General features: G+C 40.2%; 3 long non-coding RNA genes across 3 annotated transcripts; all 3 read left to right on the forward strand.

Annotated features, from left to right (window-relative positions):
• The first annotated feature begins 1,289 nt into the window (after positions 1-1,289).
• LOC113563900 lies at positions 1,290-10,194 on the forward strand. Its single transcript, XR_003407682.1, has 2 exons — positions 1,290-1,499; positions 9,917-10,194. It is a non-coding gene; the product is annotated as an uncharacterized LOC113563900 (long non-coding RNA).
• Positions 10,195-11,803: 1,609 nt separating this feature from the next.
• Positions 11,804-13,047, forward strand: LOC113563910. The gene is made up of 2 exons (XR_003407690.1): positions 11,804-12,013; positions 12,770-13,047. It is a non-coding gene; the product is annotated as an uncharacterized LOC113563910 (long non-coding RNA).
• Positions 13,048-24,620: 11,573 nt separating this feature from the next.
• LOC113563905 lies at positions 24,621-25,751 on the forward strand. The gene is made up of 2 exons (XR_003407689.1): positions 24,621-24,717; positions 25,474-25,751. It is a non-coding gene; the product is annotated as an uncharacterized LOC113563905 (long non-coding RNA).
• The last annotated feature ends 472 nt before the right edge of the window (positions 25,752-26,223 follow it).

Genomic DNA, 26,223 nt, shown 5'->3' on the forward strand with positions numbered 1-26,223 from the left:
CGAAGTGTCCAGGTGAGTATTACGGCGATTAGGGATATGGTGAAGAGGATGTACAGGGTTGTCGAGTGTCGAGCGTTTCCTGCGGTGACGACCAGTAGTTTGTTGGATGTTGTGATCGTATCCAGGTAAAGTCTTTCTAAGGTAAGTACGTCGACAGTGGCATTTTTTATTAGTTTCCGCATTGGTGGTAGGAAGAAGTCGGGATGCTCTTCTGTTGATACCACCGTGTTGTCGTAGTTAATTTCATTGATTCGTAATGTGCAATTATTATATTTAATTATGGCCGATCCGTTGATGTTCGTTTTGGTTTGGTTGGAGGAGATGATTGGGAGGTTGTACCCGTTAAATATAAATATGAAGCCTTTTTCCGGTTCGAAGACATCAGTCGTGAGTCCCGTTTCCTTTATGTCGCAGTAGCTGGTTTTATTCTGGGTAAGGTGTCCCAGGCAAGTATTATTTTTAAGATTATTGATGGAATCGATTTCGCAGATGAATTGTTCTTCAATTACAGGGCATTTATACATAGTTGAAAACATACTATTACTTTTGTTATTATATATTAAGTACTTAGTTGCTATTACAAATTGTGTGGAGTTAATTGAAAGAGGAATTAATCTTGCCATTTCATAGTTAGAATTAATAAAAATAGGGATTTTGATACTGAAAATTATTTTGTCTTGGTAATTGACTGTGTTCATTTTTAACAGGTTATAAATGTGCTGTTCGGATTTTATTGTATAGTTTTGGGTTTCAAAAATTTTTTTGATTTTGGTTATTTCTGTCTTATCTAAGATGAGTTTTGGGATAACATTAATTTTGGCAAGCAGTGTACTTTCTATAATGTCATTTAAATGGCTAAGTAATAAATCTATATTATAATTAAGCCTATTTATATACTGTAGTTTCTTTATTTCTTCTTCATTGTTATATATTTTTTTGTAAATTGTATTTTGAATGTTTTCGAAGAAGTTTTTAATTAAATTCTGTTCGTTGTTAATGTGTCTTGTTAAGTTTTCGAACCGTAGTTGAACTTCATCGTTAAATGAGTTCTGTATTTTGAAGTTATTTGAGATGGTGGTGGATTGGCTTTTTAGGTGGTTAATTTCCGTTTCTATATTCTTTGCATCATTGGCGTCCATGTTGCCAGTGACGACTTTGACTAAACTACCTAACCCGTAAATAAGACCTCTTTTGTGGCGTGAAAAGGGTGTTAGTGCGTCTATTTTACTTTGAGTTTGGGCTAGCTTAGCATTTAGTATTAATATAGAGTCGGTGAGTGTTTCATCGTGTCTTAGGGTATCGATAGTGTGATATAATTTTCCGATACAGTTGGTGTATTCGGACAGATCAATTATGTGGCTAATTTTTTTATAGTTTCCTATCACGAGTGTTTTCCCTAGTGGCACTTTTGCTAAGAGGTTGGTGTTATTGAAGTTGTGGATGGAGATAGATTGGTATGCCCCATGGAAGGATTTCTTGTTGTTTTCCTTTTTATTAAGGTGTGCAATTTATATGTGATTTGTGGTTTTGTATCCAGCCTTAAGAATCATACATTTCATTGCTCGAATAATGTTATTTGCATTTGGAATATTTGTGTGTGTGTATATTGCTTTAGTTGTTTTGCGCATATATATATGTAAGTTAACTAAAGCTAACGTCGCTCCCACGGGCGCATGAAATACGACGACATCGGCATACTGTAACGTAAGCATTATGCCGGAAGTCGATACGTAGCCGGCAGACACTGCAGATTTGCGTGGCCGCTACGAATATGGGATCGCAACAATGTGTTTCGTTTTCATGCTAGCTCATAAGTTTGAATTCTTGTATTTTTATATTCAGTTCTGATTTTGCCTCCGACGCTACAGCTCCGCTTGGCTCGGGATAATAAAGCATTAAAAGTAAACTCCTAATCTTTTTATTGTCACGGCTCCGCCTGACGTCCGATTAGTAAAAGCCGCGCGCGTTAACCGCCGGCAAACCTTTCCCTAATTGGCGCCCAACCAGTGGTATTTGACAGTGCGTCAGTCATTACCCACAAACTTAAAAATCTCTAAAAATCTAAAATTTTACTAAAAGTAAATAAAACTCAGCCACATCAACAGGGCTTAGTGACAAGCAAGCTTAAAAATTTCTAAAAATCTAAAATCTAACTAAAAGTGAATAAAACTCAGCCACGTCAACAGGGCTGTAGTGACAAACGTCAAGTGCCAACAACAAAAACAAGTGCTTGTGACCACTGTTGCTTACAACAGAACAATCTGACAAGTGGCTACTGCTGACCTACGTCAACACAGGCAGCACAGCGGAAACGTCATTGAACTCGCCTCTTGAGTGCAGTTGGCCGAGGTGCGCTATAGCGCAAATTTAATTTCACGTAACACCGAAGCCGCTGGAGCTCTTCGGGCAGCGACTTATCAGATTAGCGCGCAAGCTATCTGGACAACTGGGAGGCAGAGACAAGCGGTGTACAACAACAGACACCGACTTCAGTTTGGGACGCAACACAACACCAAAAAATGTAAGTGGGAACCTTTCTTTAAACTGCCCTAAAACCTGCGAAATAAAAATAAGCACATAAGCACAGTTTTTGCAAGTGTCTTGTCTTAAATGTAATTAAATAATAAAAAGTCTTAAAATACGTGAAACTAGTAGTGGATTAAGTTGACAGAAAATAGTAAACTATTGGCAGCAAAAATACATAAATATTTGTTGAATAATTACAAAAAGCGGCGCACCAAACGCATGCGCGCACAAATATTTTTTTTCCGTCTGCCTTTGTTTCAATTGTTTTGTTTGGTCGTTCAACGTAATACGATCCGTGGAATTTGGCAACTTTGTTGCCTCCATCCTCAAGTGTTGTGTTCAAGTTTTCGTTGTTTATATTAGAGGCATATGACTTCACCCTTCCTCCTCTATAGAACCACTCGCCGACAGTGTAGTGATTCTGACTCTGATTGCGACGACCATCGCATTCGCCGTTCAGTGCCAAGACGCACACACTCACCCCCACCCTCACCTCGTCCTACAGACAGCGTCATGGACCCAGACCAGTTGAGACTCATAATACAGGCAGCCGTCACCGCTGCCTTAGCTGAGCAAGCCGCTACAAATAAGGTCTTGATTGACAAAGTCGAGTCAATGGCCCAGCAGCTGGCCGCAGCGCATATTACGCCACCAGAGGTGCAAGCTTATGCACCCATAGAGATAAGAAATGATATCCGCTGCGACGAGCCATTAGATGCCGTCAAATGCTTGCCCGAGTTTGCAGGCGCACATGAATCGTATGTTTCATGGAGACAGGCGGCTCTCGCAGCCTATCATATTTTTAGGCCGTACGACGGCAGTTCACGCCATTATCAGGCGGTCATAATTATAAGAAACAAAATCAGGGGGGCCGCGGACGTTGTTCTAGCCTCTTTCGGCACAGCTCTTAACTTCGACGCGATTATAAGTCGCCTCGACTTCACGTACAGCGACAAACGTCCAGTTCACGTAATCGAGCAAGAGCTGGCCACGCTGAGACAAGGCAGCATGTCTCTGCTGCAATACTATGATGAAGTCGGCAAAAAGCTTACATTGTTGACTAATAAAGTCAACATGTCATACGAGCCGGTCCTAGCAAAGGGCCTCTGCGAAAAGTTCCGCGAAGATGCACTACGTGTGTTTGTTTCGGGACTCAAGCGTAGTCTCACAGATGTGCTGTTCTCAGCAAAGCCAAGAGACTTGCCGTCAGCTCTGGCGCTCGCGCAAGAGGTGGAATCGAACCATGAAAGATATGCGTTCGCTGCCAACTTCGCGAGAAGCATTGAGGAAAAAGAACACAAGGCAAGTACCCAACAGCGGGTCAAGCCACCCCAACAAGAAGCACAGGCAAGCGGGTCAAAGAACCCACATTTTAGTAGACAGAACAAGCAGCAAGGCCAATTCGGCCTGCGAAATGCCGAGCAGCAAACTCGCGCCAGTGCTCCAGAACCAATGGAGGTAGACCCTTCGCTGTCAAGATATAGACAGCCCACCCAGGCCTCCGCTGGCGTCAGCAAGCGGTCGGCCATGTCCGATCGCTCTAACGGAAAGGGCAAGCAACAAAGGGTGAATCATGTAACCCAAGATGCCGGGCAGGGGCAGACCTCGTACGCCGAAGCCGCCAACGGCGCTGTGGCGCAGATCGAGGACGATGCCGAAAGTGATTCTGACGCCCTCAATTTTTTAGGGGAAAATCCCTGCTACCCGTCATCAGACGAAGAGTAGCAGGGCAGGATATGAGCTTCCTTATTGATACCGGCACGTCCAAAAATTACATCAAACCACACAAGGGGTTGCGTGGCGTCCGTCCGGTTAACTCACAATTCACCTTGCATTCTATCCATGGCTCAACCACCGTCACACAAAAATGCCTTGTTGCGTTGTTCAACGTGAAAGCAACATTTTTTATTTTACCAGACTTGTCAACCTTCGATGGGATAATCGGTCTCGATTTGTTAGCTCAGGCTGGGGCGTCACTCTGTTTGGCCTCCGGTCAGCTCAAATGGGGTACGGAAGTTGAGAAAATCTCCTTCCACAAATGCACTGATGTCAATTTCACCGATGTGGATTGCTCAGATGCACCCGCTTCAGTGCGGGAGACTTTTCGGAAATTATTAAAGGCCAGAAAAAAGGCCTTTGCAGACCCAAACGAGGCTCTGCCATACAATACTTCGGTGGTCGCCACCATCAGAACGGTGAGCGAAGAGCCCATCTATGCCAAGCTGTACCCATATCCCATGGGCGTAGCTGACTTCGTTAATAAGGAGATCCAAGATCTTCTAAGAAACGATATAATTCAGAAATCGGCATCCCCCTACAACAACCCCATATGGGTAGTAGATAAAAAGGGCACCGATGATGCGGGAAACCGCAAGAAGCGCTTGGTGATAGACTTTCGCAAGCTTAACGAGCACACCATTCCCGATAAATACCCCATGCCAAATATATCAATGATATTATGCAATTTGGGCAAAGCACACTATTTTTCGACACTGGATCTTAAATCAGGATACCATCAAGACGTACTAGCGGAGCGCGATCGCGAAAAAACTTCCTTCTCGGTAAACGGAGGAAAGTATGAGTTTAAGAGATTGCCATTTGGCCTCAGGAATGCCGCCGGCATCTTCCAAAGAACGATCGATGACATCCTACGGGAACAAATAGGCAAATTTTGCTATGTTTATGTTGACGATGTGATCATCTTCTCGCAAGACGAGGAGGCTCACATCAAACATGTAGAGTGGGTGCTAAAGAGCTTACAAGAAGCTAACATGAGAGTATCGATCGAGAAATCGCGTTTTTTTAAGAAAAGCGTGAGCTTTCTCGGGTTCATTGTCACCAGTAACGGTGCAACAACGGACCCAGAAAAGGTAAAGGCCATAAAAGAATTCCCAGAGCCTAAGACGGTATTTGAAGTCAGGTCGTTCCTGGGCCTCGCGAGCTACTATAGGTGTTTCATCAGAGACTTCGCTGCTATAGCAAGGCCCATTTCAAACATATTAAAGGGCGAAAATGGAACAGTTAGTAGGCATAGATCAAGGAACATTCAGGTGCATTTCTCTGGGTCCCAGCGAGAAGCGTTCCAAAAGCTGCGCAATATATTGGCATCAGAAGATGTCATGCTCAGCTACCCGGACTATAAGAAGCCATTTGATCTAACGACAGATGCTTCAGCCCATGGTATAGGTGCGGTGTTGTCTCAAGAGGGCCGCCCTATAACAATGATTTCAAGAACTCTTAAAGACAGTGAAGCCAACTACGCGACTAACGAGCGTGAGTTATTGGCTATCGTTTGGGCCCTGGCTAAACTGCGGCATTACTTGTATGGAGTGAAAGATATAAATATCTTCACTGACCATCAGCCGTTAACATTTTCTGTGTCAGAATCAAACCCGAACGCAAAAATTAAGAGGTGGAAGGCCCGCATAGACGAGTTCAATGCTCGTCTATTTTACAAGCCCGGTAAATAGAACCTGGTAGCGGACGCCTTGTCCAGACAACAGCTTAATGTGCTGGAGCAAGAAGAGCCCGAATCTTGCGCAGCAACGATTCACAGTGAGGTGTCTCTCACCCACACAATCGAGTCAACGGACAAGCCATTGAACTGCTTCCAGAACCAGATAATACTGGAAGAAGCACGTTTCCCGTCTAAAAATACCTTTATTTTATTTGGGAATAAAAGGCGCCACACGGTTAACTTCGTCTGCAGGGGGTCCTTATTAGACGAACTGGCAGACACAATCGTCCCAAGGGCCGTAAACGCCTTCCATTGCGATTTGCACACGCTCGCAATGATACAAGATGAGATAGTCCGGAGGTTCCCAGCCACAAAGTTCTGGCATTGCAGGAACCGTGTCGTGGACGTTCTCAGAATCGAAGAAAGAAGGGAAATCTTAACTGCTGAACATAATAGGGCGCATAGAGCAGCGCAAGAAAATGTAAAGCAGGTATTGTCGGAATACTACTTCCCCAAAATGGCCAAGCTGGCCAACGAGATCGTGCAGAATTGCAGGACTTGTGCGAGGGCAAAGTATGACAGGCACCCGAGAAAACAAGAACTCGGTGAAACACCAATACCGTCACACACAGGGGAAATGTTGCACATCGACATTTTCTCTACCGACAAAAAGTTTTTCCTCACTTGCGTCGACAAGTTCTCTAAATTTGCCGTCGTACAACCAATCACCTCGAGAACTATTGAAGACCTGAAGCCAGCGCTGCTTCAGCTCATGAACTTTTTCCCGAGGGCAAAGACCATTTATTGCGACAACGAACCGTCGTTGAAGTCGCACACGATCGTGTCCATGCTGTATAACAACTTTGGTGTAAGCATTACAAACGCACCACCACTGCACAGCACCTCCAACGGGCAGGTGGAGCGTTTCCATAGCACGTTGCTGGAGCTAGCCAGATGCATAAAGATAGACAAGGGCTTGAGTGATACGGTCGAAATAGTAATGTTGGCCACTACCCAGTATAATAAGTCGATTCACTCGGTCATCGACAGGAGACCGGCTGACATCGTCCTAACACACCCCGATGAGCCACAGCCAGAGATCCGCAAAAGGATCCAGAAGGCTCAGACCGCGCTGAGGGCCAGAGAAAACGCCTCGCGGCAGAATAGGACATTCGATGTTGGCGAAAAAGTGTTGGTAAAATCCAACCGAAGACTCGGCAACAAGCTCACGCCGTTGTGCGAGGAAAGAGCTGTAGAAGCGGACATGGGGACCACGGTCCTCATTGAGGGGAGGGTGGTCCACAAGGACAATTTAAAATGACGCGCTCAGCAGCGAGGTCAGTGTTTCGCTTAATTTTAAATTTTTTTCTAGCCACTTGGCGTAATTTTTAATAGATCTAAGCGTAGCGCCATCCGCGCACATTATATTCTTAAGCATTTTTATTATTATTGGTGTTGGGTTCCCCTTGTCTACAAAATAGAAAAATCAACCATTTAAACTTTCACCCACAGGACCAATCTTATCCTTCTCGTGTCTCTATCATTGGCATCGGCTCACATCACCGATTATTCGCGCGCCAAATACATTCCCATAGTCAATGGCCAGATCTTGGTGTGGGAGAATTTCGCCTACGTGAGACACTCCGCGAATCTTTCGGAGTACGCACGTGTAGTAGAGGAGACGGTCGGTCTGCTTAGCCACTTCCCGCAGTCACACATGAGAAATTTGCTGAAAGTAGATTCAGCACACCTCCGGGACTTGCTGGATGCGCTGGGCGCGCACCATCGAGTGGCCAGAAGCTTGGACTTCCTGGGCTCTATACTTAAGGTTGTAGCCGGTACACCTGATGCCAGCGATTTGCAAAACAGTAGGGTCGTAGAGGCGCGATTGATAGACGCGAACAATAGGCAGATAGAAATCAACACAAAAATCCAAAGTCAAATCAATAAATTAACTGCCACTGTCAACTTAATCCTCAAAACAGCAAAAGCGTCGCAAATTGACTCCGGTCATTTGTATGAAACGTTGCTCGCGAGAAATAGAATGCTCATGATGGAGCTTCAAAATTTAATGTTGGCCGTGACACTTGCAAAAATGAACATTGTTAGCCCAAATATTCTTGATCACGCAGATTTGAGTTCAGTTTGGCTAGAGGAGCCCACCAACACCCCCATAGGGGACCTCATGTCCGTATCGTCCGTAAAGGTTCTGCAGTCCAATAACGCATTACACTTTATCATTAAATTTCCGGTAATTAAGTTCGCCTGTAAGAAAATTACTATCTTCCCCGTCAGTCACGAAGGAGCCATGCTACGTTTAGATGATGGCGTTATCGCAGAATGCGACAACGAGGTCTACACCGTCAAAGCTTGCACCGCATCAACCAGCGCCACCTTCTGCCAGCTATCATCAGGCAGCTCTTGTGCGAAAGAACTCCATGCAGACGGCGAGGCGCACTGCGAAATACAACCCAGCAGCCTGGACCCCATCACCTATGTAGATGAGGGGATCGTCATCATCAACGACAGGGCCGCCAAGGTACGAGTGGACAACGGCTCTGAAATCTGGGTGCATGGTACGCATCTTGTTACCTTCACCCGACGTGCCGTCATTAACGGAACCCTGTACGTCAACCAGAACGGGATCCAGAACAGAGTACCGGGGGTAGCGAAATTCCCTCTGCTGAACATCACCTCCCACCAAAGCGTGCTCAGTCTCCCGTACCTTCATCGCCTAAATGAAGGTAACCTAGAGACAATCCAGAGGTTCAGAGAAGAATTCAACGCCGAACTACCCCAGCGAGTGGCACTGACCGTAGCAGCATCATGTTGCCTCCTGTTATGTGTTGCCATTGTGGGCTGGCGCGCCTGGAAGGCCAAGAGGTCCGCAAGACGACTGAACGTGGCAATTGCTGAGTTAAGGTCGGCCGAGGGCGGCCTCCGTCTTGAGGGGGGGGTAGTTAACTAAAGCTAACGTCGCTCCCACGGGCGCATAAAATACGACGACATCGTCATACTGCAACGTAAGCATTATGCCGGAAGTCGATACGTAGCCGGCAGACACTGCAGATTTGCGTGGCCGCTACGAATATGGGATCGCAACAATGTGTTTCGTTTTCATGCTAGCTCATAAGTTTGAATTCTTGTATTTTTATATTCAGTTCTGATTTTGCCTCCGACGCTACAGCTCCGCTTGGCTCGGGATAATAAAGCATTAAAAGTAAACTCCTAATCTTTTTATTGTCACGGCTCCGCCTGACGTCCGATTAGTAAAAGCCGCGCGTGTTAACCGCCGGCAAACCTTTCCCTAATTTGTACACGTGAAAATAATGATGTGGTACTTGGCCTTAATAAACTTCGGCAGTGACTATCAGCGATTGATTTCACACAAGTACATTACACGTCACTTTTACACGTATGTATGTATGGTTATGTTGCGTATATATTTTTGTTGTATATGTATGTATTGTTGCGATGTAGTACCAGGCCTTTAATATTTCGGCAGTGGTTTATCAGCGATTGATGCCACACAGGTACACTACATTTTCTGCATTTGAAATATTTGTGTGTGTGTATATTGCTTTAGTTGTTTTGCGCATATATATATGTACACGTGAAAATAATGATGTGGTACTTGGCCTTAATAAACTTCGGCAGTGACTTTCAGCGATTGATTTCACACAAGTACATCACACATCATATTTCACGAATACAGCGTATTTGTTATATATATTGTTATATATATAAGTGATTTGTATGTTTGTTAAGGCGGTTTATGTATTGTAGTAGAACTTTTGTTGTGATTACTTTTAGAATTTTTAGACATTTTTGCACTTTTTGTTTTGTTTGAACATATTTTTCATTCTCGCTCTTTTCCCACAACTACTTACAGTAAGGCTAATAAAAGGTATAATAATGTATTTTCCTTTCCAGTTTCCCGGCTGCGCCAGTTACCTCCGGGGAGCTTCGTGAGGTATTGTAATGCGGAAGACGGGGGGTTGTGAGGAGGAATACGATCAGTAATTTGTTGCGAGAATCAGTGATTTATTTCGAGATTTTAACATGGATATGTCCACAAGTTCTTGGTGCTCAACATCGACTGATCGTCGCATTTTCCTTTCGTCTTAAATAAGCTAATAGTGAATATGTATGTATGTGTTACAATGTTAAGGTTCTTAGAAATAAAGTATCTGACACAGCAGAAAGTATAAGTATGTTTATAAGTATGTATATGGAATCGTATGCGTTGCCCTGTCTGAGCGAAAAGAATGTGGTGTCAGCTCTCTGGGCGGATGACGGCAGCTGACTCGCCGTTGATGTTTATGTTGCAACTTTGTATCGCAAAGCTTCCCGGTTCGATGTCTTCTATTTGTGTAGGCGAGGTGGTTTAGGGGGAGGGGTGGTGTATAGTACCGATGGATCGGTAACTCCTCCCCCCCCAGTTTGGAGCGACGGCCATAACGGAGGAATTGGTGGAGCGACGATTGGAAGGATGTGTTCGGACCCGGTATGGAAGATGTGGGTGTCCCTACGAAGTGTCCAGGTGAGTATTACGGCGATTAGGGATATGGTGAAGAGGATGTACAGGGTTGTCGAGTGTCGAGCGTTTCCTGCGGTGACGACCAGTAGTTTGTTGGATGTTGTGATCGTATCCAGGTAAAGTCTTTCTAAGGTAAGTACGTCGACAGTGGCATTTTTTATTAGTTTCCGCATTGGTGGTAGGAAGAAGTCGGGATGCTCTTCTGTTGATACCACCGTGTTGTCGTAGTTAATTTCATTGATTCGTAATGTGCAATTATTATATTTAATTATGGCCGATCCGTTGATGTTCGTTTTGGTTTGGTTGGAGGAGATGATTGGGAGGTTGTACCCGTTAAATATAAATATGAAGCCTTTTTCCGGTTCGAAGACATCAGTCGTGAGTCCCGTTTCCTTTATGTCGCAGTAGCTGGTTTTATTCTGGGTAAGGTGTCCCAGGCAAGTATTATTTTTAAGATTATTGATGGAATCGATTTCGCAGATGAATTGTTCTTCAATTACAGGGCATTTATACATAGTTGAAAACATACTATTACTTTTGTTATTATATATTAAGTACTTAGTTGCTATTACAAATTGTGTGGAGTTAATTGAAAGAGGAATTAATCTTGCCATTTCATAGTTAGAATTAATAAAAATAGGGATTTTGATACTGAAAATTATTTTGTCTTGGTAATTGACTGTGTTCATTTTTAACAGGTTATAAATGTGCTGTTCGGATTTTATTGTATAGTTTTGGGTTTCAAAAATTTTTTTGATTTTGGTTATTTCTGTCTTATCTAAGATGAGTTTTGGGATAACATTAATTTTGGCAAGCAGTGTACTTTCTATAATGTCATTTAAATGGCTAAGTAATAAATCTATATTATAATTAAGCCTATTTATATACTGTAGTTTCTTTATTTCTTCTTCATTGTTATATATTTTTTTGTAAATTGTATTTTGAATGTTTTCGAAGAAGTTTTTAATTAAATTCTGTTCGTTGTTAATGTGTCTTGTTAAGTTTTCGAACCGTAGTTGAACTTCATCGTTAAATGAGTTCTGTATTTTGAAGTTATTTGAGATGGTGGTGGATTGGCTTTTTAGGTGGTTAATTTCCGTTTCTATATTCTTTGCATCATTGGCGTCCATGTTGCCAGTGACGACTTTGACTAAACTACCTAACCCGTAAATAAGACCTCTTTTGTGGCGTGAAAAGGGTGTTAGTGCGTCTATTTTACTTTGAGTTTGGGCTAGCTTAGCATTTAGTATTAATATAGAGTCGGTGAGTGTTTCATCGTGTCTTAGGGTATCGATAGTGTGATATAATTTTCCGATACAGTTGGTGTATTCGGACAGATCAATTATGTGGCTAATTTTTTTATAGTTTCCTATCACGAGTGTTTTCCCTAGTGGCACTTTTGCTAAGAGGTTGGTGTTATTGAAGTTGTGGATGGAGATAGATTGGTATGCCCCATGGAAGGATTTCTTGTTGTTTTCCTTTTTATTAAGGTGTGCAATTTATATGTGATTTGTGGTTTTGTATCCAGCCTTAAGAATCATACATTTCATTGCTCGAATAATGTTATTTGCATTTGGAATATTTGTGTGTGTGTATATTGCTTTAGTTGTTTTGCGCATATATATATGTACACGTGAAAATAATGATGTGGTACTTGGCCTTAATAAACTTCGGCAGTGACTATCAGCGATTGATTTCACACAAGTACATTACACGTCACTTTTACACGTATGTATGTATGGTTATGTTGCGTATATATTTTTGTTGTATATGTATGTATTGTTGCGATGTAGTACCAGGCCTTTAATATTTCGGCAGTGGTTTATCAGCGATTGATGCCACACAGGTACACTACATTTTCTGCATTTGAAATATTTGTGTGTGTGTATATTGCTTTAGTTGTTTTGCGCATATATATATGTACACGTGAAAATAATGATGTGGTACTTGGCCTTAATAAACTTCGGCAGTGACTTTCAGCGATTGATTTCACACAAGTACATCACACATCATATTTCACGAATACAGCGTATTTGTTATATATATTGTTATATATATAAGTGATTTGTATGTTTGTTAAGGCGGTTTATGTATTGTAGTAGAACTTTTGTTGTGATTACTTTTAGAATTTTTAGACATTTTTGCACTTTTTGTTTTGTTCGAACATATTTTTCATTCTCGCTCTTTTCCCACAACTACTTACAGTAAGGCTAATAAAAGGTTTAATAATGTATTTTCCATTCCAGTTTCCCGGCTGCGCCAGTTACCTCCGGGGAGCTTCGTGAGGTATTGTAATGCGGAAGACGGGGGGTTGTGAGGAGGAATACGATCAGTAATTTGTTGCGAGAATCAGTGATTTATTTCGAGATTTTAACATGGATATGTCCACAAGTTCTTGGTGCTCAACATCGACTGATCGTCGCATTTTCCTTTCGTCTTAAATAAGCTAATAGTGAATATGTATGTATGTGTTACAATGTTAAGGTTCTTAGAAATAAAGTATCTGACACAGCAGAAAGTATAAGTATGTTTATAAGTATGTATATGGAATCGTATGCGTTGCCCTGTCTGAGCGAAAAGAATGTGGTGTCAGCTCTCTGGGCGGATGACGGCAGCTGACTCGCCGTTGATGTTTATGTTGCAACTTTGTATCGCAAAGCTTCCCGGTTCGATGTCTTCTATTTGTGTAGGCGAGGTGGTTTAGGGGGAGGGGTGGTGTATAGTACCGATGGATCGGTAACTCGCGCAATGGAGGTAGGAGTTCACATACTTAAAAATTACACCTTCATTAGCAAGACAGAATATCGACGACGCAGCACTCTTTGGATGGAGCATAATTTCTCTTGCGACTAGGAGCTCATTATCTACAAGAACGATGCACACAGCTTTTGATATCGACGCGTCGCTCTGACGCTTTTGCGAGCTGGAGGATTTCAATTTAATTGTGAGGCAGATGTCAATGCAGCTGGGAAATATTTTAGAACGATACACACTCGCGTCTCCAAGGGGCGTTAAATCCTCGAGATCATAATTTGTTCAAAGACCATAATCACCCCAGCAGTTTTCTAAAAGCTGATGTATCGCCCAATCTGGGTTGCACTTCTGCACGGTAACATACGGCACGTCCAGCGCATCATTCTTAGATTAGTTAACACACAACCATCAGTCCGAGTTTCCTATTGTATAAAAATTCTTAAATAAGATTTATATGGACGATGTACTCACGGGAGCGTAAGCTGAAGATGAGCTTATTTGCAAGCTGGATGAGCTAGTCCATCTAACGGGACTCTACAGCAAAGATTCTTGGCGTATACTGGGAATCAAAGAAAACTCTGCCAATCCATAAGTTCCGTCGGACGTAGCACGCATCTTTGATCCGCTGGGTAATTAGTTACCCACCATAAGGTAGAGAACATCTTTAATATTCCGGACATAAAAGTAAAGTTATCTTGTTGCACACATAAAGAATTTCGTACAGAGATAAAAACAAGAGAGAATGCTACCGTCGAGTTCCTCTACTTTCCAATTACTTAGCTATTGAAAGTGCAAACGAAAAATTTTAAAATTTGTATGCCATATCAAATGAAAAAAAAAAATAGTAAAATGAAAAAAAAATTAACAATTTTTCAAAAGTGTCAGCGTCGAAGTTTTTGTGCGGCTTGATAGAAATTGACAAGACAAATAATAAAATGACAAAAAATCACAACGTTATTTAAAAGTGTGGGCGAGACAGTCTTTACGGGTTTTAGGCGTTACAGGGGGGAAGGACACATCTGGAAACAAACTGCATGCTTAATCACAACTCCCTAGCTTTTATAGTTCCGGAGATCTCCACAGTTCGACTCTGGTAATGATCCTGATCAAGAATATATATACTTTAAGAAATAAATAATTGAATACTTTTCAACAAATCTTGTATACCCTTTTACTCTACAAGTAACGGGCATAAAAATAGCTCGTTGGGCAGAGAAGAAACAGAGTCGATCACGCCGTGTTCGTTTAGTGATCCTGATAAAGAAACGTTTTCTTCTACCAGTTACATACTTTTCAACGAACTCAGTATATCCTTTTACTTAACAAGTAACGGATATAAAAATGGTGATACATTGGGCTACTCTACCATCGAATCAAATACATTTGTAGGATGTCTGAAATGCTCGATGCTATACTACGCAACTTATGGCAAGAATCATCATCTTTTTGACCGCAAAGCGAACGCTCATGTTTATTTCTGTGCTCTAAATTTATTTTTATTTTTTTGGTTAAAACCAGCTGTCCTATGATTTGTACACAAATTTATCATAATCTACATTCGATTCACAAGTGAATCTATTCTGATTTGTGCACAATTCAAATAAATTTAGTAAATAAAGAAATTTAAATTTATAAATAAATAAATAAATTTATTATTATAAAAAGTGGTAGGCTGCTCAAAGGAATCGCCCTGCAGCCTCCGGCAAGTTATCTACAGGACTCCAAATGTTACTAAGATCGGCAGCTAAAAAGGTTTGCGGGCGTTGAAATGGGCGGGGCAAAAAGTTTTTTTGAAAAATCTATAGAAATTTTAATAATATATTCAAAAATTTAAAAAATTCAAAACATTTTTAAAAATTGTGGGCGTGACAGATTTAAGCGGTTTGTGAGCGTAGAAGTTGTAATGTACAGCCCTTCCAATTGTATTAAAAAAAACGATTTTGTTGAAAAATACGCTTAACTCCTAAAAACGATGAATTTGAATTTGAATATTCGAGAAAATTCGGAGTCATTATCAGCTGACTCTAATGCAACTCTAATCACGGCAACGCTCCAATTAGAGCTTTAAGTTACACAACTAGTTATACAACTATATATATGAAGGTTATAGATACCAGTGCAACTACAAAACAACTATAATTAAAGAATTTATACAAAATGCAACATATATAAATAGTGATGCACAAACTCACATATTACAATACACATTCGTTCACACAGTTACACATTATCAATTAATAATCATTTAACAAAATAATGCAGAATAAAAACTGTAAGTAGCATTAGCATGAGCAAATGGGAAAAAGAAGGAACCAAACAAGGAATTAGTTTAACCGGCCTTTAATTTAAATTTTCATTTTTATTTTTAGTTCTGGCATTGCTAATTTTTTTTGGCGACTGTCAATCATTATTTTTATTAGTTATTATTTTTGTGGGAGGCAAGGCATTTTATTTGTTAATATACCTTACATAGGTATATATAATGTATATGTGCACAAGTGTACATTTTTTAGTCAATTAATTTGGATAATTACATCCCAACAACATTTTCTCTTTGGGGACATATGATGGATTTGGGTAAGTGAATTTATTACATTAGTTTGGCAAATATCTCCCTTCCGCCTTTTTGTCTTTTGAATTTCGGGGCTATGTACAAAGCGCTACAGAGCTCGTATCTGGCAATACTTGTAGTGACCAACTTAACTTTACACTGCAATAACTCTTCAAGACACCCTCGCCCTAAATTATAGCAGCTTTTGTGTAAAAGAAAAAGCGAGAGAATTGTCTTAGACCAATCAGAACAGAATATGATCGTACGATTATACAGTTAGGGAAAGAAAAGCTGTAACAGCGACCACCAGCATGCAGCTTCCCCAGAGCTTAAATCATTATCGGATAAATCTTCGTGGCGAACGCTCACACATTTTTGGCGCCCAACGTGGGGCTCGAGAAAATACACTACACATTTTTGAAGCCCAACGAGTGGAGCTCGACAAGTACTACACATTTTTGACTCAGACGTGAAGCTCGAAAAGTCCTTAACTTGTTATAGCACACTAAGCTCTAAAGTAATCCATCCACAGTTAAAACATAAACATAACATAAATTAACATATTGGATTAAGAGTATCTATTTGGAAGGGATAGTAAAACTTAGGAACATGCGATTCAATTTGAAAGAGAATTGATCGACCAAGTGGAACTGTTTCGAATCCACAGGAGCTCATCACCATACGTTTCTTTACTCAACTTTATTTACAATTTGATTTTTCTGGAATACATTATACTTACACTTCAATAAGTCTGTATATTGTCCGATTTTCAAGTAAATAAAAGCATGAGGCAATAGACCAGCTACAATCCACTAACAAATAGAGATACAACTAAGATTCTGATAGAAGTGATCGACATAAAGAAAGACAAACCAAACAATTACAACGTATCTTAACAACAATATTATGGCAGCGAAGAATAGTGCAGGTAATGCAGTTGAAGTTTCACAAGGCGTTGAAAATAGCTGTGCCATATGTAAAGAAATCTTAGCACCAACCCTTTTGTCAGCAACAACATCGTGCAGGCACACATTTCATAAAAAGTGCATTATAAACCACTTAAAAAGTACACAAACATGTCCAATTTGCAATGCAGATTGCAACGAATCGAATTTATCTCACTCTAATAACACTCTGTTCGCTGAATTAGATGCTGCAACAGCTGGCACATCCGGCGTAAGCGAATGTCAAGATAATAATGATATTTTCCCATTAAGGAGAAATACCAGATCAGGCAGGATCCGAGGTACACCTCCTAGACGAGGAGTGTCTACCAGAAATACTTACAGAGGAAATTTGGATAGGATCTTAACAGAACCTCCAACGAATTCCAGTATGGCTCTTAGTACTCAACCAGAGTTGATGAACTTTATACAGTTTACTGTTAGCCAACAACAGGCTCAACTCATGGATAACCTTACCTCTTATTTAGGGAAGACTATAGAGACATCTATTAAAAGTCATTTAGACAACTTACAATTATCTCAGCCCACACATACAAATTCCACACCTGACAATGTCCAACCAAATACAGATTTGAGCAGGAACAATTCCAATCAAAATCGGTATTCTCAGAATTTAGACAACAATGTAGAAGAAAGAGGCGGAACCAGGAGCAATGCAAGCTCATATGTTAGCCCGGAAAAAGTATCAGGAATCATTCAAAAATGGGGATTAAAGTTCGATGGTAGCAAAACAAGCATCAGGATAGATGAATTCATTTACAGGATATGCTCACTCACCAAACAAAATCTAGGTAATGATTATGGACTTTTATGCGACCATCTGTACCTTCTGTTTGCCGGAAAAGCAAGCGATTGGTATTGGAAGTTTCATCGAAACAATCCAAATTTCGATTGGAACACATTTTGTGGCGAATTTAGGAAGAGATTCGAAGATATAGAGACAGATTATGATATTTGGGAGGGAATCCGAAAACGCAAGCAAGGAGAAAATGAAGCATTTGAAGATTTCCAGGAAACCATGGAACGGTTGATTGACAGACTGCAAAATGGAGTTTCCGAAACACAATTAGTTGAGTTATTGGTTAGAAATTCGAAGCCTAGCTTACATCATGAGTTGTTGCATCTTAAAATCCCAAACAGAACAAAGTACTTCGATTAAGCAGTTACGAAGATTTCTAGGATTAGCGGGATGGTACCGACGGTTCGTAGAAAACTTTGCCACTATTAGTTTTCCTTTAACGGAACTTCTTAAAAAGAAGAATACGCTTGACTGGAACGAAGAGGCTCAAACCGCTTTTGAAAACTTGAAATCATGTCTTACTGCTTCACCAATTCTCATAACACCAGATTTTTCTAAGCAATTCATTTTGTTGTGTGACGCCAGCTCTTTTGGTGTTGGTTGCGTACTAGCTCAGGAACGAGATGGAGTAGAACTTCCGATTTCATATATGTCCGAAAAATTGTCCAAAGCACAACGTAACTATTCAGTTTCCGAATTAGAATGTCTTGCCGTTATAAAAGGAATTAAAAGATTCCGCGCATATATTGAAGGACAGGATTTCTTAGTCATAACAGACCATGCAGCCCTGCAATGGCTAATGCGGCAGAAGGATTTATCAGGAAGGTTAGCTCGATGGTCAATGAAGTTGAGAGCGTTTACGTTCACTATAAAACATCGTAGCGGTTCTCAGAACGTCGTTGCAGACACCTTATCCAGACAGAACGACCCAGCCATCGATGAATTTTGTCAGAATGGACCCATAGTTGACGTAGATTCTCCACATTTCAAATCCACTGAATACTTGGACTTAATTAAGACAATATCTAACAATCAATCAAGATTTCCCGATCTACAAATCAGGGATGGATATATTTACAAAATAACTACTTTTGTATCAGATGATATAAAACAAGAAAATCCATGGAAACTATGGATACCTTCAGCTTTAGTACCCGATATATTGTTTCAGGCTCATGATGCACCAAGTTCATCTCATTGTGGCATGAGTAAAACTGTAGAAAAACTAAAAAGATATTTGTTTTGGCCTTGCATGGTTACGCAAATACGCAATTATATATCTAATTGTGTAATTTGTCGTACCACGAAAAGTCCAAACACGGTTCTAAAACCGCCAATGGGTAAACCGTTAACCTCAGACAGGCCATTCCAAAAATTATATATTGACCTCTTAGGCCCATACCCTCGCACAAAAAAAGGTCACATAGGTTTGTTGATTGTCGTTGACCATAACACCCGTTTCCACTTTTTGTTACCTCTTAAGAAGTTCACCGCTCCTAAAATCTGTGACTACTTAAAGGGTGCTATATTCTATACGTTTGGCGTTCCAGAAGTAATACTTTCTGATAATGGAAGTCAGTTTAAGTCAAGCTATTTCCAAGCTTTCCTTACTAGTTTTGGCGTACAGCAAAAACTTACAGCCATATATTCTCCACAGGCGAATGCGAGTGAAAGACTTAACAGATCGGTATTAGCCGCTGTAAGAGCTTATATAGGGAAAGATCACACAAATTGGGATGACAACTTAGACGCTATTAGCGGATCTTTAAGAGCATCGTTGCATAGAAGCACAGGTTCGTCACCTTACTTTCTGACATTTGGACAAAATATGATCCTTAACGGCAAGGACTATAGTCTCCTGCGTACACTAAATATGTTAGCGGACGACACTCGGTTATCTAAACCGGAGGCTTTAGAACTGCAGAGACGGCAAGCTAAACTGAACCTAAACCGATCCCATGAAGAAAACGTGAATAGATACAACCTACGCACACGGCAGATAGAATTTAAAAACGGCGATTTCGTTTATGCTAGAAACTTTACACAAAGTAATGCCGTAAAGAAATTCAGTAGTAAATTGGCACCCGTATTTATCCCAGCGAAAGTTTATAAGAAACGTAGCTCGTACTACTATGAATTAGAGGATGAGAGAGGAAAGAAATTAGGAGTATTCCATTTGAAGGATATACAAGCTAGAAAACAAGGAGTTTCTTCAGATAAGGCTTCCTTGAAATAGTCTCGTTACCCTTATCTGTGGTGTAGTGACCAACTTAACTTTACACTGCAATAACTCTTCAAGACACCCTCGCCCTAAATTATAGCAGCTTTTGTGTAAAAGAAAAAGCGAGAGAATTGTCTTAGACCAATCAGAACAGAATATGATCGTACGATTATACAGTTAGGGAAAGAAAAGCTATAACAGCGACCACCAGCATGCAGCTTCCCCAGAGCTTAGATCATTATCGGATAAATCTTCGTGGCGAACGCTCATACATTTTTGACGCTGCCCATTTAACTTCACATACACGTGGAAATATAATTTAGTTATATATATATCCAATCTCATAAAAACAAGAGTTGGTATATTTCAATAAATTTCCGTGTTCGATTCGTGTGAAAGTGGCAACGAGATTCGACCCCAAGGCGTAAGGAAGACCAGGTCTATATAAGAGCATTTGATTGCTCTACAGCGACTCCCCCCCGTTTCGTCGACCCCCGCATCAGCTCATGGTTTAAACCCCGTCGCTCCAAGAAGAGGCCACGAGGCGACATAACCTTCAGCAACAAGTTACGCAACCAGCCACCTGCCGAATGATAACCAGCCAAATGTACTGGAAGGCTAGAGCTCATCCAGATTATTCAGCTATGCAGAATTTTAGACGACCGGAGCAGATTTAATTACATTTGAACATCATCATCGTCACGCAGTGAAGATCATCTCCTATGACCAACGGAGGTCCAACTTTGTGATTTCGTCTTATCGCAGCGCAGCGTAGCAGCCAGCGGTTTCCTAAGGTCTTATCGCTGCAGTGTTGCAGTTATATTTTGTGTTTTGTTTTGATTCTCGATTTTCTTTTGTATTGCGATTTATAATGAATTAAATACTCGCAGATTGACGGAACTTTTGGCATTTGAATAGAAATTTAAATTAGAACCTTTAAAGTTTGACCTACAGCTCGACAATGTCAACGTGAACTTGGGCCCAACTTTACGCACATCATGGAGTGGATATTTAAGGTCGTGAGTACTACAAAACATCAATGATAAAAATCTTATTATGAATTACCTATATTAAAATTCTAACAAAATGCCACTCGAACGTCTAAATAAAATAAGATCTGCATTTGACTAAAGATTATGTAACTATATTTGCTAATTTTATATTCAATTACTTATATATATTTGCTTTATACTTTACTTTTATATACTTTATTTTACTTACGGAATATAAACAAAAATGAAGAGTTAGAGAACGACTAGGATAATTATGCGTAGATAAAAATATTGTTAGTTTGTAAAAGAGATTTAATGAAACCGTTTATTAAACTGAATTTATATAAATGGAATTATGATTGAAGATATATTGAAAAATAATGAATTGTGAATAAATAGATTTAATGGTTTGTCGAGTGCTTATGTTGAACACTTTCTTGAATATGTGGTAGAGTTATTTTGAACTTGACCAAGGGACAATGTAAATATTTTAAGTAGCATTGTCATGGTAGGGAGGGTAAAGACTTAGGGAATCATTAACATCCGAAATTCCCAATACTTATCAGAATCTGTAGCTTATCTTCACACGTGTCGGCGTGTATCATTAGTATCATTATAAAGCCATATCTTTTGTTAATCGATAATCCAGTTTTGAATATTGTTTATGAGTAAGACGCACTTATTAAAATGTAGTAGCGTTTCGTACTATCCTAAGCTAAAAGAGCCCCGACCTACGGCGAGCTAGACCCGAGCATAGCAAGAGTGCGCATCCCTAGCGAAGGAAGTACAAGGTCCTCTTTATTAGTAATTATCACCCACTATTAAAAGACCCACTAGTTAAAAATCTATCGAACTACGGTACACTACATACTATACATAATTATAAAGGTCTTGACATAACCTACAAAACGACGCTATGCTGATTAGTTTGGATATTGCGTTCAACACTTATAGACGTGTAAACATGGAGTTCACTAACGCCGAAATTCGCGCTATTTTAAAGTATTCCTTCGTTAAAGGCAAATCCGCTAGAGAAACGTTCCGTGAGATTAATGGTGTTTTGGGGGATGGTACTCTATCACTTCGAACCGCGGAGGAATGGTTTCGACGATTCAGAGCCGGTGAAAAGGACACCATGGATAAGCCAGCCGGCGGAAGACCTGTGACGACAATACCGATCAAATCATGGAATACATCGAGTTAGACCGGCATGTGGCATCTCGTGACATCGCCCAGGAGATGGGAGTTAGTCACCAAACCATTTTAAACCATCTGCAGAAGGCTGGATACAAAAAAAAGCTTGATGTTTGGGTGCCGCATGATTTGACGCAAAAAAACCTTCTGGACCGAATCAACGCCTGCGATATGCTGCTGAAACGGAACGAACTCGACCCATTCTTGAAGCGGATGGTGACTGGCGACGAAAAATGGATCACATACGACAATATCAAGCGAAAACGGTCGTGGTCGAAGGCCGGTGAATCGTCCCAAGCAGTGGCCAAGCCGGGATTGACGGCCAGGAAGGTTTTGCTGTGTGTTTGGTGGGATTGGAAGGGAATCATCTACTATGAGCTGCTCCCATATGGCCAGACGCTTAATTATACCATCTACTGCGAACAACTGGACCGCTTGAAGCAGGCGATCGACCAGAAGCGTCCAGAATTGGCCAACAGGAAGGGTGTAGTGTTCCACCAGGACAACGCCAGACCACACACTTCGTTGATGACTCGTCAGTAGCTACGGGAGCTCGGATGGGAGGTTTTATCGCATCCACCATATAGCCCGGACATAGCGCCAAGTGATTACCACCTGTTCCTGTCCATGGCGAATGCCCTTGGTGGTGTAAAGTTGAACTCAAAAGAGGCTTGTGAAAAGTGGCTGTCCGAGTTCTTCGCAAATAAGGAGGGGGGCTTCTACGAGGGAGGTATTATGAAGTTGCCGTCTAGATGGAAACAGATTATCGAACAAAACGGCGCATATTTGAACTAAATCCGATCACTGTAACACTTTTTATAAAGCATTGAATAAAGACCAAAAATGCCAACCTATTATTATTTTTATTTACACTTGCTTATGTGAACATATATGAACAAATCCATACATACATAATACCCTATAAATTGCACAATCCCTACATAAAGGAAATTAAAGAATTGAGAGGAGCAAACGAAAAGTGAAAGACATGAAAAAGAAAGTTACATTCAACAAAAGTTTAGTGAAATTAAGTTAGTGAAACAGAAATAAAAGATTGAATTAAACAAAATTATAGAAATTTAAGAAATAAATAAGAAAAATTAAAAACATGAATTAGGAAAGAAAACAAATCGGTATTAAATAAATTCAATTAAAGTTAGCAACCGGAAATGGAATTAAAATATTGAATGGTTTGAAAATTAAAGAAACAAAAATGAAATAAATAAACTGTAGTTAACGTAATTACATAACGATAAACAGAATTAAATGAAATTAGGTTGACTAAAATTAAATTCTAATTTTTTTACTGTTATCAACTAGACAACATGGCCTTATATACTATATTTTATCTTATTATTAAATGAATCAAATTGTTATAATGTTTGGATAAATAAATATAGTTTTCCTTATGTGAGAAGGCTAAAAGTATAATGAAAGGGTAACACATAAATTAGGGATTTACCATATAGTGCCAGGGGTAAATCGTGGAGGGTGGGTACAGAGGCGGGTTACTATACCATCAGTGTAACCTCATTTAATTTTTTTGTATGCATTAATTATAACTCTTGTTCATCTCCGTAATAGGTCGGGGACTATAAATTAAATTCAATGTGGCTTTCTGATCGAGTAAGGGCTTTATTATTTGGCCAACGGAACCCCCCAATGCCGATTGTAAGCTAGCTGCAACCAGAGTCCCAATGGCCAAAAATTTAGCGAAGATCTCACCACTCAATTATCTATGAATGTTACAAAACAAAGTGGGCGTGCAAAAAATATTTTGGACGGACATGGCCATTTCGGCTCGGCTATTGATCCTGATCAAGAATATATATATTTTATATGGTCGGAAACGCTTCCGTCTACCTGTTACATCAATTTACTATACCCTTTTGCTCTACGGGTAACCTGGGTAACAATAATTAATTTTTTTCTAAGTGCACGCAGCACCTCACACGGGAAACCTGTACACGTGTTAAAGAAGATAAAAAGTGTAATCTAATATTTAGCTAAGTGAAGAACCACTGGAAAAATTGTTGTATATAATATAATATATGTAAGTGCACCACACACGTGAAACCAGCACTTGTGTTGAAGTAGATATAAAAGTATGTAGTAGTAGTTGTAAAATGTAATCTAATATTTAGCTATGTGAAGAACCACAGGAAAAATTTTTGTATATATAGTATAAATCTACACACACGTAGAAATATATATATATATTTACAATTTATGAATCAAGAAGATAAACATACCACCAAAATGGGACATTAATAAAATTTATTAATTCCGAAACAAAGAATTCCACCATAAAATCTACAAAGTTTAATAGGCGCGATAGAATTTCTTGAAAACAAACATGTAAACGACGTGATTGCCCGACCAAAGAGAAGGCAAAGTTTTAGGTTCGAACAGCTTTATTTGCAGACTTCTTTAATGATAGACTCTTACAATCCTCGCCGTTGGATCCGCGGCGTCGCTTCTTCGTCGTCCTTCCCTTGTTCGTCCTTCGATGTCCTGCGGCGTCCTCGACAACGGTCCCGTGCGTAGGTTATGTTGGAGATGTGTCAAGCTGACGCTCTTCCCCGGACCACCTTTGCCGACCACTGACCCTTCTGACCGTGCCCAGTTCTCCACTTGCAGGGACCTATTGAAGTTGTGGATGGAGATAGATTGGTATGCCCCATGGAAGGATTTCTTGTTGTTTTCCTTTTTATTAAGGTGTGCAATTTATATGTGATTTGTGGTTTTGTATCCAGCCTTAAGAATCATACATTTCATTGCTCGAATAATGTTATTTGCATTTGGAATATTTGTGTGTGTGTATATTGCTTTAGTTGTTTTGCGCATATATATATGTACACGTGAAAATAATGATGTGGTACTTGGCCTTAATAAACTTCGGCAGTGACTATCAGCGATTGATTTCACACAAGTACATTACACGTCACTTTTACACGTATGTATGTATGGTTATGTTGCGTATATATTTTTGTTGTATATGTATGTATTGTTGCGATGTAGTACCAGGCCTTTAATATTTCGGCAGTGGTTTATCAGCGATTGATGCCACACAGGTACACTACATTTTCTGCATTTGAAATATTTGTGTGTGTGTATATTGCTTTAGTTGTTTTGCGCATATATATATGTACACGTGAAAATAATGATGTGGTACTTGGCCTTAATAAACTTCGGCAGTGACTTTCAGCGATTGATTTCACACAAGTACATCACACATCATATTTCACGAATACAGCGTATTTGTTATATATATTGTTATATATATAAGTGATTTGTATGTTTGTTAAGGCGGTTTATGTATTGTAGTAGAACTTTTGTTGTGATTACTTTTAGAATTTTTAGACATTTTTGCACTTTTTGTTTTGTTTGAACATATTTTTCATTCTCGCTCTTTTCCCACAACTACTTACAGTAAGGCTAATAAAAGGTTTAATAATGTATTTTCCATTCCAGTTTCCCGGCTGCGCCAGTTACCTCCGGGGAGCTTCGTGAGGTATTGTAATGCGGAAGACGGGGGGTTGTGAGGAGGAATACGATCAGTAATTTGTTGCGAGAATCAGTGATTTATTTCGAGATTTTAACATGGATATGTCCACAAGTTCTTGGTGCTCAACATCGACTGATCGTCGCATTTTCCTTTCGTCTTAAATAAGCTAATAGTGAATATGTATGTATGTGTTACAATGTTAAGGTTCTTAGAAATAAAGTATCTGACACAGCAGAAAGTATAAGTATGTTTATAAGTATGTATATGGAATCGTATGCGTTGCCCTGTCTGAGCGAAAAGAATGTGGTGTCAGCTCTCTGGGCGGATGACGGCAGCTGACTCGCCGTTGATGTTTATGTTGCAACTTTGTATCGCAAAGCTTCCCGGTTCGATGTCTTCTATTTGTGTAGGCGAGGTGGTTTAGGGGGAGGGGTGGTGTATAGTACCGATGGATCGGTAACTCGCGCAATGGAGGTAGGAGTTCACATACTTAAAAATTACATCTTCATTAGCAAGACAGAATATCGACGACGCAGCACTCTTTGGATGGAGCATAATTTCTCTTGCGACTAGGAGCTCATTATCTACAAGAACGATGCACACAGCTTTTGATATCGACGCGTCGCTCTGACGCTTTTGCGAGCTGGAGGATTTCAATTTAATTGTGAGGCAGATGTCAATGCAGCTGGGAAATATTTTAGAACGATACACACTCG

Source organism: Drosophila erecta, unplaced genomic scaffold (assembly GCF_003286155.1).
Source record: "Drosophila erecta strain 14021-0224.00,06,07 unplaced genomic scaffold, DereRS2 tig00000021-arrow-pilon, whole genome shotgun sequence".
Lineage (NCBI taxonomy): Eukaryota > Metazoa > Arthropoda > Insecta > Diptera > Drosophilidae > Drosophila > Drosophila erecta.